Consider the following 14,216-nt stretch of genomic DNA (forward strand, 5'->3'; position numbering starts at 1 on the left):
CGAGTTGGTCATCAGCCATCACTGGATTGTCCATGTCATTTTTTGTCGTGGTGAGAGTTTTGGAGAAGGCTGCTTTGGTGTCTCAAGGAACAGCTGAGCAATGGAGAGCCTTGCGTTAATGAAGCGAGAAAAAACAGTTCCTTAGAGAAATTGTACCAGAAACAAGGGCACTGAAAATTGTACCATGGAGACCAAAAACAGATAATATTGCTGGAAGTCTTTTATCATGTACTTAAACACTACAAAATATTTCTTGCTTGAGGAGGGGGGAGTAGGGGGAAACAGGACCTAATTTGCCAGTGACGGATATCCAATCAGGACAGAGAAGGAGGGATAAGAACAGGTGACCGGAAACAGGAAGTGTGGTTTATATGGGTGTGGTCAGTGAAGTTGGAGGATCAAGTGACGTTCAGGAGAGAGAAGGGAGCGCCGGCTTGTGTAGGAGCATTTCGCAGCAGGTAATGCGTTGGTTCAGGAGTGGTAGTTGTTCCTCTAGTGTACATGCATGTGGGGCAAGTGTTTAATGAAGAGTAGTGTATCATGTGAGTGTGAGCAGGCTGGCGCAGAATGAAACCAGGGTGATTGTGCACTATTGTGGGAGGAGGAGGAGTATTGGAGGAGGAGGAGGAGGAGAAGTAGGAGTATTGTGGGAAGACGAAGAGTATTGTGGGAAGACGAAGAGTAGTGGCATTGTGGGAGGAGTAGTGGCATTGTGGGAGGAGTAGTGGCATTGTGGGAGGAGTAGTAGTAGTTTGGGAGGAGGAAGGGTGGTAGTTTGGGAGGAGGAAGGGTGGTAGTTTGGGAGGAGGAAGGGTGGTAGTTTGGGATGAGGAAGGGTGGTAGTTTGGGAGGAGGAAGGGTGGTAGTTTGGGAGGAGGAAGGGTGGTAGTTTGGGAGGAGGAAGGGTAGTAGTTTGGGAGGAGGAAGGGTAGTATTGTGGGAGGAGGAAGACTTCAAAATCCTCTCCATTACCCACAAATGCCTCCATGATCTAGCGCCCCCCCTACCTCTCCCAGCGCATCTCCATGCCCACCTCCACCAGGCCGACTAGGCTAGCATACACCAACCTGATTACCAAGCCGAAAACATGCAGAGTGCGTGCTGGAGGCTCTAGTTTCCCAGCCATCGCTGCCGACCACTGGAACGCACTCCGCACTCACATCAGGGCTATGAACTCCCACTTGGCGTTCCGCAAAGCCATCAAAACCAGTCTGTTTGTCTGAAATGTTCGTGCCTAGTATTTGCTTGGTACTCAACTGAAATGTGTCTGCTTAATGTACTTGCAACTGACCGCCTTATGATGTAACTAAGTAATCGCATGTTCCAAAGTCGTGTTCGTGCCTACTTGCACCTTCTTGAAAAAGCGCCTCAATGCCCGTGGGCTGTAGTGCGCTATACAAATGTAAAAAAAATAAAAAAAATAAAATGAATAAAAAGTAGTCATTTGGGAGGAGGAAGAGTAGCATTGTGGGAGGAGGAGTAGTATTGTGGGAGGAGTAGGAATAGTAGTATTGTGGGAGGAGGTTGAATAGTACTGTGGGAGGTGTGAGAGAAGGAAGAGTGTGGCAGAAGGGCTAGTAGTAGTACATGGGGGGAGTATTTGCCGAGTAGGAGGCATAGTAGTATTGTAGAAAGAATGAGCATAGTAGTGGGAAGAGGAGGAGTAGACTTGGGAGGAGAGAGTTATCATCAAATGGTGGAGGCTGTGGAGAGGAGGATGGATGGAAGACTGGGCTGGGCACGGGTGGGGGGGAAGTAGGTAGAGGTGGCGGTGGGTGTGAGTAACAGCAGGTGAATCTTCGAGAGCCCTGGAAAATGCGTTCCGAAGCATAAGGCCAGCCCTTGGCCAGAGTAGGGAAGTTAGGAAGTCTCTGAGGGAGCCAGGGCACCAGTGATGGACAGGAAGTAGACAGTAGGGGTTACCAGTTGGCGGCACTAACAAGGGGTCAAGGATGGGTAGGTTAGGGGTGGAATCTTATGGTAGGCGAGAGGGAGGGAGGGGGCGCTGCCACTAGGGCCCACAACCTTTTTAATAAAAACCTTTGAACTGACTCAAGACTTGGCGTGTTTTCTGTGACACCGGTGACACTACTCACACCTGCAGCTCTTTGGTGCGTTTTCTGTGACACCAGGGACGCTTCTCACACCTGGAGCTCTTTGGCATGTTTTCTGCAACACCAGGGACGCTACTCACACCCGGAGCTCTTTGGCATGTTTTCCGCAACACCAGGGACGCTACTCACACCCGGAGCTCTTTGCCGTATTTTCTGTGACACCGGTGACGCTACTCACACCTGGAGCTCTTTGGCATGTTTTCTGTGACACCGGTGATGCTACTCACACCTGGAGCTCTTTGGCGTGTTTTCTCCGACACCAGGGACGCTACTCACACCTGCAGCTCTTTGACATGTTTTCCGCAACACCAGGGATGCTACTCACACCCGGAGCTCTTTGGCATGTTTTCTGTGACACCGGTGACACTACTCACACCTGGAGCTCTTTGGCATGTTTTCTGCGACACCAGGGACGCTAGTCCCACCCGGAGCTCTTTGACGTGTTTTCTGTGACACCGTTGACGCTACTCACACCTGGAGCTCTTTAGCATGTTTTCTGTGACACTGGTGACGCTACTCACACCCGGAGCTCTTTGGTGTGTTTTCTGTGACACCGGTGACGCTACTCACACCTGGAGCTCTTTGGTGTGTTTTCTGTGACAATGGTGACGCTACTGACACCTGGAGCTCTTTGGCGTGTTTTCTGTGACACTTGTGACGCTACTCACACCTGGAGCTCTTTGGCGTGTTTTCTGCGACACCAGGGAGGCTACTTACACCTGGAGCTCTTTGGCGTGTTTTCTGCGACACCAGGGACGCTACTCGCACCTGGAGCACTTTGGTGTGTTTTCTGTGACACCAGTGACTATACTGACACCTGGAGCTCTTTGACGTGTTTTCTGTTACATCAGTGGCACTACTCACACCTGGAGCACTTTGGCGTGTTTTCTGTGACACCGGTGACGCTACTCACACCTGGAGCTCTTTGGCGTGTTTTCTGTGACACCAGTGACACTACTCACACCTGGAGCTCTTTGGCATGTTTTCCGTGACACCAGGGATGCTACTCACACCCGGAGCTCTTTGGTGTGTTTTCTGCGACACCAGGGACGCTACTCACACCTGGAGCTCTTTGGCGTGTTTTCTGTGACACCGGTGATGCTACTCACACCTGGACCTCTTTGGCGGATTTTCCGCGACACCAGAGACACTACTCGCACCTGGAGCTCTTTGGCGTGTTTTCTGTGACACCGGTGATGCTACCCACACCTGGACCTCTTTGGCGGATTTTCCGCGACACCAGGGACGCTACTCACACCTGGAGCTCTTTGGCGTGTTTTCTGTGACACCAGTGACGCTACTCACACCCGGAGCTCTTTGGCGTGTTTTCTGTGACACCAGTGACGCTACTCACACCCGGAGCTCTTTGGCGTGTTTTCTGCGACACCAGGGACGCTACTCACACCTGGAGCTCTTTGGCGTGTTTTCTGTGACACCGGTGATGCTACTCACACCCGGAGCTCTTTGGCGGGTTTTCCGCGACACCAGGGACGCTACTCACACCCGGAGCTCTTTGGCGTGTTTTCTGCGACAACAAGGACGCTACTCACACCTGGAGCTCTTTGGCGTGTTTTCTGTGACACTGGTGACGCTACTCACACCTGGAGCTCTTTGGCGTGTTTTCTGCGACACCAGGGACGCGTCTTACACCTGGAGCCCTTTGGCGTGTTTTCTGTGACATCGGTGACACTACTCACACCTGGAACTCTTTGGCGTGTTTTCTGCGACACCAGAGACGGTACTCACACCTGGAGCTCTTTGGAGTGTTTTCCTCGACACCAGGGATGCTACTCAAACCCGGAGCTCTCTGGCGTGTTTTCTGCGACACCAGGGGTGCTACTCACACCTGGAGTTCTTTGACGTGTTTTCTGTGACACTACTCACACCTGGAGCTCTTTGCCATGTTTTCTGTGACACCAGTGACACTACTCACACCTGGACCTCTTTGGGGTGTTTTCTGTGACACCAGTGATGCTACTCACACCTGGACCTCTTTGGCGGGTTTTCCGTGACACCAGGGACGCTAGTCCCACCCGGAGCTCTTTGGCGTGTTTTCTGTGACATCGTTGACGCTACTCACACCTGGAGCTCTTTAGCATGTTTTCTGTGACACTGGTGACGCTACTCACACCCGGAGCTCTTTGGCGTGTTTTCTGTGACACCGGTGACGCTACTCACACCTGGAGCTCTTTGGTGTGTTTTCTGTGACACCGTTGACGCTACTCACACCCAGAGCTCTTTGGCGTGTTTTCTGTGACACTGGTGACACTACTCACACCTGGAGCTCTTTGGCGTGTTTTCTGCGACACCAGGGACGCTACTTACACCTGGAGCTCTTTGGCGTGTTTTCTGTGACACCAGGGACGCTACTCGCACCTGGAGAACTTTAGTGTGTTTTCTGTGACACCGGTGACACTACTCACACCTGGAGCTCTTTGGCATGTTTTCCGTGACACCAGGGATGCTACTCACACCCGGAGCTCTTTGGCGTGTTTTCTGTGACACCGGTGACGCTACTCACACCCGGAGCTCTTTGGCGTGTTTTCTGCTACACCAGGGACGCTACTCGCACCTGGAGCTCTTTGGCGTGTTTTCTGTGACACCGGTGATGCTACTCACAACCGGACCTCTTTGGCGGGTTTTCCGCGACACCAGGGACGCTACTCACACCCGGAGCTCTTTGGCGTGTTTTCTGTGACACCGGTGATGCTACTCACACCCGGAGCTCTTTGCCGTGTTTTCTGTGACACCGGTGACGCTACTCACACCTGGAGCTCTTTGGCATGTTTTCTGTGACACCGGTGACGCTACTCACACCTGGAGCTCTTTGGCGTGTTTTCTGTGACACCGGTGACGCTACTCACACCTGGAGCTCTTTGGCGTGTTTTCTGTGACACCGGTGACGCTACTCACACCTGGAGCTCTTTGGTGTGTTTTCCGCGACACCAGGGATGCTACGCACACCCAGAGCTCTTTGGTGTGTTTTCTGTGACACCGGGGACGCTACTCACACCTGGAGCTCTTTGGCATGTTTTCTGTGACACCGGTGACGCTACTCACACCTGGAGCTCTTTGGCGTATTTTCTGTGACACCGGTGATGCTACTCACACCTGGAGGTCTTTGGCATGTTTTCCGCGACACCAGGGATGCTACTCACACCCGGAGCTCTCTGGCGTGTTTTCTGCGACACCAGGGGCGCTACACACACCTGGAGCTCTTTGACACCGGTGACACTACTCACACCTGGAGCGCTTTGGCGTGTTTTCTGTGACACCAATGACGCTACTCACACCTGGAGCTCTTTGGCGTGTTTTCTGTGACACCGGTGACGCTACTCACACCCGGAGCTCTTTGAATAATATATAAAAGACCCGTGCCGAAAACAGAAGACCAATGTGGTGGATTTATAAAGTGAAGCCGTGGAATAAAAGTGGAGATAATTACAGAGCCGGGTGTGTGTGAACAGGGCGAGCCCATGCCTTGTGAACAGGGCGAGCCCATGCCTTCTCTGCCATCTCTCCTGGGCAAGGCAGCCGGGCACAGCCCTTCCTTGCCAGGCCACTGTGAGCAAGCAGTGCGGCCGCTCAATAAGGATGCGGCAGTTGGGGGGTTAACCCGGGTGCCTGCGAGGGGCTGTCAGTGATCGGTGGGTGATGAAAGGCCGAGCAATAGGCGGTCACCAGCTCCCAGGCAGCGCCGCGGGGGCGAAGGGGTTAAGTCTGCCTGGTGCATTGTGGAGTGGGTGTGGAGGAGGGAGGCTGGGCGGCCCCTCCCTGCAAGGCATTCACTCTGATCTCTGGCTGGCTGCAGCCTGTGCTGTGCTGGGCGTGTGCTGTGCCGTGCAGTAGCCTCCAGCCCCTCTCCTCGCCGCGCTCAAGGGTACGTCTAGAATTGCTCTTCCCGATGCGGGCATCGCGGGCACGATCGAGGTGGCACCGGGGATGGAGGTTTGTGTTGCGGTCACTGACCCGGGCTCAGTGGGTGCAGGAGTGTGGGTGCTGGAATGTCGTGCCCTGGGTGTCACCCCCCTCCCCCGCCCCACACGCTGCTTTCTGCGGGCGGGGGGCGCAGCATAAGGCAGGGCTGGGTGATGTGGGGGTCGCACCACGGAATGCTGACTCGTTGCATGTGAAATCCCAAGTCACCCCATGCCGAGATGGGAGGACCGTGGACCACACGACCTGCACCGTCACAGGGGCTCTTGCAGCCGGTAGATGCGTTGTCTCGCCTGTCTCTTGTGGGGGGGGGGGGGTCTCCGAGGCACCTTGGATTTCTGTACAATTTGGGGAAGGCGGCAGGTGGGGGTTGTGAAGGAAAATGGACGCGATGCCGTGCCGCTGGTTTCGAATACAGCTGTTGGTGTTGCCAGGTGTGCGGTGGGGGAGGGGGCGATGCTCCCCTTTCGATCGTTGCTTTATCTCCCCCCCGGCCCCCCGCCCCCGTTTCGAGCCGCACCTGTCGCGGATACCCTGGCTCGGGCTGGGGCAGAGTCAGCCGGACGCCATGCCTTGCTCTGCCCCACCTAGCCCCCCAGGGAGGCAGAGATGCCAGCCCCGCCCCAGGTTCCGGCTGTCACCCGGGCACTTGGCTGGGTCCCGGGAGGGGGCGCCTTGCCTTCTTGGAATGTGCCATGTGGGAGCAACCAGGGAAGCGGCCTTTCGGGGGCGCCATGTCGGCCGTTCATCAGCATTCAGCATCTCTGGGGGGGGGGGGGGGGGCCTGGCCGGGCTTTAGAGGCAGGTTCCATCTCCATGGCGACCGTCTCTCCAGGTGACGGGCTGCTGATGCTGCCAGGCCGGGCCCACCTCTGCATGACGCGGCCTGCTGCACCGGTCGTGTGTGTGTGTGCGCCTTTGCAGGAGTGGCAAACCTATACACCAAGGTGCCAAGACAGGACCAGCCCAGCCAGCAGGTTGGAATTCCCATCCCACCTGTCTGCCCTCATTCCTTGCAGACTGACCATCCCACGTATTGAGTCCTTGGCAGCACCAGCCCCCCTCCCGCACACGGCCTGCTCATTCGTCAGAGCGCTGGGCCACCGCTAGTGGGCCCAGTGGGCCCGAGTGATGAGGATGGGGCGTGTTTCCTGCTCTGCGTCCTAGCCAGAGTGATGAGGATGGGGCTGTGTTTTCCTGCTCGGTTTCCTGGGCCAGAGGAATAGGGATGGGGGCGTTGTGTTCTGCTTTGCGTCCTGCGCTGGAGTGATGGGGATGGGGCAGTGTGTGCTGCCCTGCTCCCTCCGCTGGAGTGAATGGTCAGTGTGGTCTGCTCTGCGTCCTGGGCCACAGTGATGGGGATGGGGACAGTGTGTACTGCTGTGTCCTGGGCCACAGTGATGGGGGTGGAGGCAGTGTGTACTGCAGTGTCCTGGGCCACAGTGATGGCGTGGAGGCAGTGTGTCCTGCGCTGGAGTGATGGGACAGTGTGTCCTGCTCTGTGTCCTGGGCCAGAGTGATGGGGATGGGGGGGCGATGTTTCCTGGTCCGCGTCCATCTTGTCACTGACCTAATGAAGTTATGCTTTTCTGGCGGAGGCGGCCGCTTGTGGCGGGGTGGCTTGGCTGCATTTGTGTGTCCTTCAAGCTTCTGCACGTGACCTCAAGGCTCAGTTTGGACGGCGTAAATAAGTCACTAGGCCGGCCCTGCCGCCATTGCCTGGCCCACCTGACCTGGCACAGCTGGTACAGCTGGCTCAAGCGCTTACACTGTTCATATAACCGCCCTTCTCCCCCTTGCCCACCCCCCACCCCTTCCCTCTTCGAATGGATTTCTCGGTGCAAGGCCTCTGCACCCCGAGGCTGGCCTGCATGGGCCACTGGCTTCGAGGCGCCAGCCGTGGAGATTGGCTGTGTTCTGTGTAGTAAAGGGTGTGGGGCGGCTAGCGGGAAGTTCTGTAACTAGGCCGGATTTGTGGCTTCTGTCTTACTGGCGGCTTTGCCCATCCATGCATTCACTGTAAAGTGCACTCGCCACAACCAGGCCCAGGTCTTGTGCATGTGTCACAAGAGTGAAACAATTATTTGGCGTGGTGTATATTAACTTTTTGGAGGGGAGAATTGCCTAGCGTTTCTGTGTTAGGTTGTCCTGAGGGGGGCGCCACTTGTTATGCAAATGGTAATTTCTCATCTGGTGAAGACTGCTGAGCTGGCAAAAACTAACAAACCATTTTGCCTAGAGCACACCTGTTTAATATTTGGTAAAAGTATTGGGATAATTTGTGGGGTGCACGGGAGAATATCAACCCTGACACTGGGTTGTATCAAACTATGTGAGAACAGCAGGTGTCCACAACCTTGTGGAGCACTCCCGCCCCTGCACACCCTAATGTTGCAAAAACAACCAAATTTAAAGTAAAACTTTATATAGAGATGATCTTGTCATCCGTAAATTCTCTACCCAAGTGAGGGTGGGTTTATAGCAAACAATAATTCAAAAACACATTTAAATACATTCATAACAAACTCATTAGGCATAACGTAAATTGTCTTTTACAATATACAATACTAGTAATAACTTTCTTCAAAGTCAAAACAAACCAATCCTTCAAATAACAATTAATTTGTGATAAGTAGACAATATGTACTTAGTATCAGCTCAGAGTCCACCATTCACAGTGGTGTGTGGTATGTTTAGTGTTTTTTGAAAACAGAGCCGAATTCTTCAAAGTACAATACTCTTTACGCGTTTCGGGGAGAATAGAGCCCCTTCTTCAGAAGATGTCTACCAGACTTTCCTTTTTCACATTATCTATATCAAGCAATAAATAGAGAATATTATTGTGTTAATAATCATAATAAATAGTAATCCCTGTCTGTCATGACTGGATAGTCTCTTATATATAATCACCTGGTTGTGCTTTGGCCTGTTCTTAATTTAAAATTCAAGTGCCGTCTTGATTTGCATATTCGTGTCAAACCTAAAAATTAATTAGAGACACTATAAATCCCAATAGTAATAAGGAGTGTTCATCTGAAAAACAGACAACCACGCCTGTAGTCTCAAACATTTAAGTACAAGAGAAGGCACCAGTAATTACCTGATCTGTAGGTCGTGGTCAGAAGAGTATAGGATCTAACGAGTTATTTGTGCTTTGTGGCCCTGTGATAGGTCTTAATGGCCCATTCAGAAGCGTGCGGGTCCCTGTGGGTGAAAAAGGAATCCACTGAGGCTATACTTATAAGTTGTGTCTAACGCTACATAGTCGCGCTATATAGCGGATATAAATACAGTAATTGTCCATACCAAAATTTAAGTCCCCATAAGAGTATCCACAGATTCGTTACATCCGTATAATTCATTGCGTGTTGATAGCTACTAGCTTACCTGTGTGTGCACAACTCTTTCTCTCCTGTGTGTATTAATCCGAGTAAATGTAGGGTTTCAAAAGGTAGTTCCTAGGGTGCCGATGATGTGTCAAATTATGGCATAGTACGGTGGCATACCTGCAGTGATGTTAATATATAATGCCCAATCAGCCAAAGAGGTCAGCAGTATAACACACGGCTGCACTTCTCTGTTTTTAACGTACTTGGACCCATCATTTCGAATAGTATCAAGGTTTACCTGAGTCAGATCTCTAGAGTAGACTCCCTATAGTGATGCTCGTAAACACGGCAATGCCAAAATGGCCGCCATTATGTTTGCGTGGCATGATGATGTCATAGCGCGACCGCGCCGTGACGTCGAGTTGTTTACTTTTCACCGTGATGTAGTGTATGGTAAAAAAGGGCAAAGTAGAGGCAACAAAGACTAAAACACAGCCTCTATTTTAAAAGGATCGACTAGTGGGTAGTGTTAGTAAATGGCAATGTAACAAGATCATAGTCCTATCAGTTGTATCGACCAGTCTGATTTATTACAAGATATCACTGTCTGGTAATTATAGGAGAGTCTCTATTATCAATGTACAAGCTCATTTGCATCTTTTTCAAAAGGATGGCATCTATATGGGTGTACATGCTTATTTACTTCATTCACAGAAAGGTGGCATCTATATGGGTGTAGAAAGGTGGCATCTATATGGGTGTAGAAAGGTGGCATCTATATGGGTGTAGAAAGGTGGCATCTATATGGGTGTACATGCTCATTTACTTCATTCACAGAAAGGTGGCATCTATATGGGTGTAGAAAGGTGGCATCTATATGGGTGTAGAAAGGTGGCATCTATATGGGTGTAGAAAGGTGGCATCTATATGGGTGTACATGCTTATTTACTTCATTCACAGAAAGGTGGCATCTATATGGGTGTAGAAAGGTGGCATCTATATGGGTGTAGAAAGGTGGCATCTATATGGGTGTAGAAAGGTGGCATCTATATGGGTGTACATGCTCATTTACTTCATTCACAGAAAGGTGGCATCTATATGGGTGTAGAAAGGTGGCATCTATATGGGTGTAGAAAGGTGGCATCTATATGGGTGTACATGCTTATTTACTTCATTCACAGAAAGGTGGCATCTATATGGGTGTAGAAAGGTGGCATCTATATGGGTGTAGAAAGGTGGCATCTATATGGGTGTACATGCTTATTTACTTCATTCACAGAAAGGTGGCATCTATATGGGTGTAGAAAGGTGGCATCTATATGGGTGTAGAAAGGTGGCATCTATATGGGTGTACATGCTTATTTACTTCATTCACAGAAAGATGGCATTTCTGAATATGTGCAACATGCTTATTTGATGGTACTAGGGACACAAACCATCGAGTGCCCTTGTCGTTAATGCAACTTGACTGACTAGCAAGCACATTGCATGGGCATTGAGTGCCCATTCTACTGTTGGTATATACATTTGCCCATTACCAATTTATGTTAATACTGCCAATAGTACAAACATTTTTCAGACCTTATTTTTATCACATTGGAAGAAGCGTTCCTCAATATTATGCGTTTCATAACCAAAATACCATGTGTCAATCATAGATCTTATAAGAAGACACCCAGTTTATATTCTCCGTTCATGCCATTGGGGGAAAGACTGTTCAATGTGTCAATCCAGTGTAATTCTCTCTGGCTCATGCATCTGACATGATCACCACCTCTGATATAGATAATCTGAAAAAGAAAAGTCTGGTAGACATCTTCTGAAGTAGGGGCTCTTATCTCCCTGAAACGCATAAAGAGTATTGTACTTTGAAGAATTTGGCTCTGTTTTCAAAAAACACTTAACATACCACACACCACTGTGAATGGGGGACTCTGAGCTGATAGTCTATTTATGACAACTTAATTGTTATTTGAAGGATTGGTTTGTTTTGACTTTGAATAGTTATTACTAGTATTGTATATTGTAAAAGACAATTTACGTTATGCCTAATGAGTTGGTTATGAATTTATTTAAATGTGTTTTTGAATTATTGTTTGCTATAAACCCACCCTCACTTGGGTAGAGAATTTACAGATGACAAGATCATCTCTATATAAAGTTTTACTTTAAAGTACTATATGAGAATTTGGTTGTTTTTGCAACATTAGGGTGTGCAGGGGACGGGAGTGCTCCACAAAGTTGTGGACACCTGCTGTTCTCACAAAGACTGCTGAGCTGGACCAGGGACGTAATGTCACCAAAATGCCAGGGGTAGCGTAAGTGACATCACACAACCCTTGACCTCTGACATCACAGGAAGCAATGCCATTTGATGCCTCCCCAAAGTGACATCACGGGAAGCGATGGAACACTACCTTTCACCCCTTGACTAAACAGGAAGTGGCATCACATAGCATTGTTTCTAAGTACACTACGAAAAATATGGCTACGATATCGCTACAATGCAATATACGTTTCATACAAGAATGGATCGCCATATGTATCGCTAAGATCAGTGTGTATAGGCCCATATTAACAAATTACTGTGAATGCAAGCAGACGTCCATGACCAAACGATAATGATGTGTTATTATATAGCACTTACGCTTAAGTGCTTCGTATAGACCAATTATACATACAATATCACCCACCCTGTGTTGGTACTCATTTATCAACCTCAGCAAGTTGAAAGGCTGAGTTGACCTTGCCAGGAGTTGAACCTGCAGATCACACACACATTGCTGCACCAAGTGTTTAACCCACTGAGCTATTTTACCAGCTATAGCTATCGGAAAAACAGCCACTCCAGAAACAAAGAGCCACATGCTGCTGCTGGCCACAGCCCAGGAGCCTCAGTTTAATTTTAAAAGTAACTTTTTTTAAAATTTCTTTTTTTAGGGGTAGCCAGGGAGACCACAGGGTAGCAAGGGACACCTGAGGGGTTGCAGGTGTGACCACTAAATGACGTCCCTGAGCTAGACCCCGGTTGTAGACCCCCCACCCCCTTTGTGGGCACTACCCTACAGAACAGGGGGATTTGGCTAAGTTCATTCTCAGTAGCTGGGCACCCATATTTTTTCCACACCCATTCCTAAGATAACAGCATTTAAAATGTTGGTTAAGCAACACCCAAGGGAACGTGTTCAACTCTGCAGACATCATGCATGCCCTGGGGTCTGCAACCTCTGCCTCTCCAGATGTTTCAGACTAGGACTCCCATGATCCCTCACCATTGACTCTCCTGTTAGGGGCTGATGGGCGTGGTAGTTCAGAACATCTGGGCAGCCAAAGTTACAGACCCATGAACTACCGCATGTCGGGGCATTGTGTGCTTTTGTGGCGACTGCAAAGTGAAACTGGAACCTTACTTGACAGACAATGCGCCCCACCTCTTCTCACCAGCGGCAGGTGGCTTGAGTTCGGAATGTGGACTGTGTGCATATTGCAAGCCTGTGCAGAGCATTCTGTGATGCTGGCATACACTTGCTGAGCTAGAACAGATTACGCATCATTCCAATGTTCTGTACTTACGCTTGATGCAGCCCGGCGTTGGTGTTGGACTTCAACACCCATCAGCCCTAGCCAGTATGATCAGTTGTGAAGGATCATGGGATCTGTGGTCCAAAATATCTAGAGTACTGCATAATGTTATGAGCAGGGTCAACATTTTATTTTGATTTCAGCTTTTGCGGGCCATCCTGTGCAGTCACGGTGAGGGGTGGGCCGCGGGGCCAGGGGGCCAGGAGGGTCTCGTTGCCATAAAGCGCTTAGACTATTACTGATAATGCAGGGTATCAAAGTGCTGCATTGTATTGGGTGCCAAAGACCATTAGTGTTGAGACGGGGGACCCCTGGAGGAAGGGGGAGGGTCATTGTGACGATCTCGTGGGCGTAGATCCACATTTTGACCCTTCAGGTCCAGGAACAGTTTGTGTTGCTTGGGGGATGGTGGCCTCTTCGCTTTCTGATATTGGGGACCTGTTTGGGTAATTCTGGTTTAGACCCCTCCTGAATGTCAAGGGCGTCTTTTCTCTGCTGGCGGCTTGTTTCAGAGTTTGGGCCCAATCGCGGCTAATGTTCTTGCCTATGTTGATGGGGGGAGCAGGGAGGGACGGTCTGTTGTGCTTTGGGGAGAGACTTTAGATTCCTGCTTGGGGGGGGGGGTCATATTTCACCTTCTGGTTTCTGGTAGAGGGGTCTTCTCTCCTCTTTTATGGGGTTCGCATGCCCCATCTTTCTCCCTCTTTCCACGCCATTGTTTTGAGAGTCTGACACAACTTTGAAATGAGCAAAAACGACACACCTGCATTTATGATTGTGTTACTTAACTTTGTGTTATGTTATCTCCAGGACACGTGCAATATACAATGGGCAACTTGGTTCTTCTGCATATGTTTGTTTATTTGTTGGTAATGCGCACCTAACCCAAAGGGAACAGCGCAGCCAAGGTAAAATTCAAGACTTACATGGCTACAGAAATAGTACAATGCAGAAAATATAATTACAATAATTTGTATATAATTTATATACTATATATATATATATATATATATATATATATATATATATATATATATATATATATATTGTTTTTGTTGTTGTGGCACCAGGTAGAGTTGTGCCTTTCCCTGCAGTCCATCCATCCATCCCTCCAGCTGGATGGATGGATGGATGGATGGATGGATGGATGGATGGATGGATGGAGATATATCTATCTATCTGCAGGGGGGGCTGTGCAAGCAGTAATGCTGTGATGTTTTCCAAATGCCTCATTTCATCTCTGCCTGAGGAAGTG

The 14,216-nt window shown here is 49.8% G+C and overlaps 1 protein-coding gene across 3 annotated transcripts in view; it reads left to right on the forward strand.

The window, feature by feature from the left end:
• Positions 1 to 14,216, forward strand: part of MAP1A (microtubule associated protein 1A) — a 463,228-nt gene that overhangs the window by 227,484 nt on the left and 221,528 nt on the right. Inside the window, exon 1 of one of the 3 annotated variants that reach the window (XM_069625156.1) lies at positions 5,843 to 5,994. The exons of 1 other annotated variant lie outside the window; for it this stretch is intronic. The gene's annotated coding sequence lies outside the window, so the exon portion shown is untranslated. One more of the 3 variants, XM_069625157.1, reaches the window with a different exon arrangement.

The sequence above is a fragment of the Ambystoma mexicanum genome, chromosome 11 (genome assembly GCF_040938575.1).
Source record: "Ambystoma mexicanum isolate Mex_15411 chromosome 11, UKY_AmexF1_1, whole genome shotgun sequence".
NCBI classification, from domain to species: Eukaryota; Metazoa; Chordata; class Amphibia; order Caudata; family Ambystomatidae; genus Ambystoma; species Ambystoma mexicanum.